Source organism: Chenopodium album, chromosome 10, assembly GCF_948465745.1.
Source record: "Chenopodium album chromosome 10, dcCheAlbu1.1, whole genome shotgun sequence".
Classification (NCBI taxonomy): Eukaryota; Viridiplantae; Streptophyta; class Magnoliopsida; order Caryophyllales; family Amaranthaceae; genus Chenopodium; species Chenopodium album.
The window spans coordinates 39,310,925-39,314,204 of NC_137843.1; positions in this window are offsets into that span (position 1 = coordinate 39,310,925).

The window sequence follows — 3,280 nt, forward strand, 5'->3', positions numbered from 1 at the left end:
CATAGGTTAAACTTTGGTCTAGCTCAATGGTTTCAGGTTGTAGCACATGGGATTTATCAGGTATATACCTTCTTAATTGAGACACATGAAATACACCATGCACTTTGCTTATTAGCTCCATAGGTAAGGCTAACCTATAAGCTACTTTGCCTATCCTTTGCATTATTTCATATGGGCCAATATATTTCGGACTAAGCTTTCCTTTCTTTCCAAATCTCATCACTCCTTTCATTGGTGATACCTTTAATAACACCTTGTCACCAACATCAAACTCTTCTTCTCTACGCTTCAAATCCGCGTAGCTCTTTTGGCGATCTTGAGCTGCTTGAATCTTAGCTTGAATTTCCCTTACTTGCTTAACTGTATCCTCAATCATTTAAGGCCCTAGAATCATTGTTTCACTTATGTAGTTCCAACAAATTGGACTACGACACTTCCTCCCATATAATGCCTCAAATGGAGCCACTCCTATGCTCGCATGATAACTATTATTGTAGGAAAATTCAATTAAATCCAAGCTATCCTCCCATCCTCCTTGGAAATCTATCACACAAGCTCTCAACATGTCCTCCAAGGTTTGAATGGTTCTTTCAGTTTGCCCATCTGTGGCAGGGTGAAGCGTTGTACTCATTTTAAGTGTCGTACCAAAGTTTTCCTGTACACTTTTCCAGAATTTTGAAAGAAACCTGGAATTTCTGTCAGACACAATATCCTTTGGAACTCAATGTAACCTCACAACATTTTTGATGTAAGCTTTTGCAAGTTTCTCCATCTTCCAAGTCTCCTTCATTGGTATAACCATCGCAGATTTTGTAAGTCTGTCCACAACTACCCAAATGGTATCATTTCCACTCTTTGATTTTGGAAGGCAAGTCACAAAATCCATTGAAATGCAATCCCACTTCCATCCAGGAATTTCCAATGATTGCACAGTTCCCTGGGGCCTCTTGTGCTCTATTTTCACCTTTTGGCAAGTTAGACACTTTGCTACAAATTCCGCAACTTCATTCTTCATCCTAAGCCACCAATACACCTTTTTCAAGTCCTTGTATAGCTTAACCCCTCCTGGGTGCACTGAATAGGGTGTATTGTGTCCCTCTTCCATTAGCTTTCTCTTCACTTCTTCACACTTTTGAGGTATACACCATCGACCTTTGTACCTCAAGCTTCCATCTTCATGAATTCTGAAATCTGTAGCTTTGACTTGCTTTATTTTCTCACGAATCCTATCCAATTTCACATCTCCTACTTGGTTTTCCCTTATTTCATCGAATATGGTTGGTTGGATAGTCAAATTCGCAAGAATGCCAGTTCGTACTCCCCATTATACAACTTTTAAGTTCATTTTCCTCATTTCTCTACATAACTCATCAGCCACTAGTAAAGTATTCAATCCATGACTGGTCTTACGACTTAGAGCATCTGCGACTACATTTGCTTTCCCTTCATGATACTGTATGTCCAAGTCATAATCCGTCGTATACTCTAACCATCTCCTTTGTCGAGAGTTCAAATCCTTTTGTGTGAAAATGTATTTCAAGCTCTTATGGTCTGTGTAAATTCTACATTTCACTCCATACAAGTAATGGCACCAAATCTTTAGTGCAAAGATAATTGCAGCAAGTTCTAAATCATGGGTTGGGTAATTCAGTTCATGGGTCTTTAACTGCCTTGATGCGTATGCAATCACCTTCCCATTTTGCATAAGCACACACCCCAAACCATTCTTTGATGCATCACTATACACATCATAGATACCACTGTCGTCTAGCAGAGTAAGCACTGGTGCTGTAACCAGCTTCTGTTTCAAGAGTTGGAATGCTTCTTCACACTTATCATCCCACTCAAAATTCTTGTCCTTTTTCATTAGAGTAGTCATAGGTTTAGCAATCTTTGAGAAATCTTTCACGAAACGCCTAAAATACCCTGCTAGATCTAAGAAACAACGAACATCAGACACCGTTTTGGGCGTAGGCCAACCCTTCACAGCTTCGATCTTGGCTGGATCTACTTCCACGCCATCCTTAGACACAAAATGACCTAAGAATGCTACCTTTTCCAACCAAAATTCACACTTAGAGAACTTTGCATAAAGCTTTTTTTCTCTCAGTGTTTGCAGAATTGCCCTCAGGTGTTCTACATGCTCTTCTTTGCTCTTTGAATATACCAATATATCAAATGAACACTACCACAAATTTATCCATAAATTGATGAAACACCCTGTTCATCAAATCCATAAAGATTGCCGGAGCATTTGTCAATCCAAATGGCATCACTGTAAACTCATAGTGTCCATATCTCGTCCTAAATGCAGTTTTAGGTATATCTTCATCTGCAATCCTCAACTGGTGATATCCGGACCTCAAGTCAATCTTAGAAAACACGGTTCCGCCTTTCAACTGATCAAACAGATCATCAATCGTTGGAAGTGGATACTTGTTCTTTATTGTCACCTTATTTAACTTCCTGTAATCAATACACAACCTCATGCTCCCATATTTCTTCTTAACAAACAGAACTGGTGCTCCCCAAGGAGATGCACTCGGTTTGATGTATCCCTTGTCTAACAAATCCTGCAGTTGCTCCTTCAACTCACTCATTTCTGCGGGTGCCATTCGATATGGTGCTTTGGATATTGGTGCTGTCCCTAGGACTAAGTCTATGGTGAAATCAATTGATCTCTTAGGTGGCATTCTAGGGATCTTGTCCGGAAATACATCCAAAAATTCATTTACCACTTCTATATCTTCTAGCTTAGTTACCTCATCATGATCCATGTTCCTCACACTGTAAAAGTACACTAGATGCCCCTTTTTCATGTACTTTGCCAATTTTAACATGGATATCAACCTAGGGCTTTTGGTTTCACCATGCATCCAATAAGTCACTGACTCATTCTCACTTGTGTTCATTTTCACTTTCTGCGATCAACAACTTATTTCTGCATTGTACATGCTCAACCAATCCATTCCCAGGATGACATCAAAATCCTTTAACCCAAACTCGATGAGGTCAGACTGAAACACTTTCCCTTCGATCTCTAAAGGTACATTCCTAAAGGTTTTGGTACAATTCACTACCCCACCCGTCGGAATGGTTATTGGTAAATCTACTACTTCTACTGTTTTCAAACAATCTTTAAGTTTCGAAACAATTCTTTTCGAAATGAAAGAAAAAGTTGCACCAGAATCAAACAAAACTTTAACAGGAATAGAATGAATAGAAAAAGTACCAGTGATGACATCTTTCGTGGAGTTAGCCTCATGCCTACTCAACACAT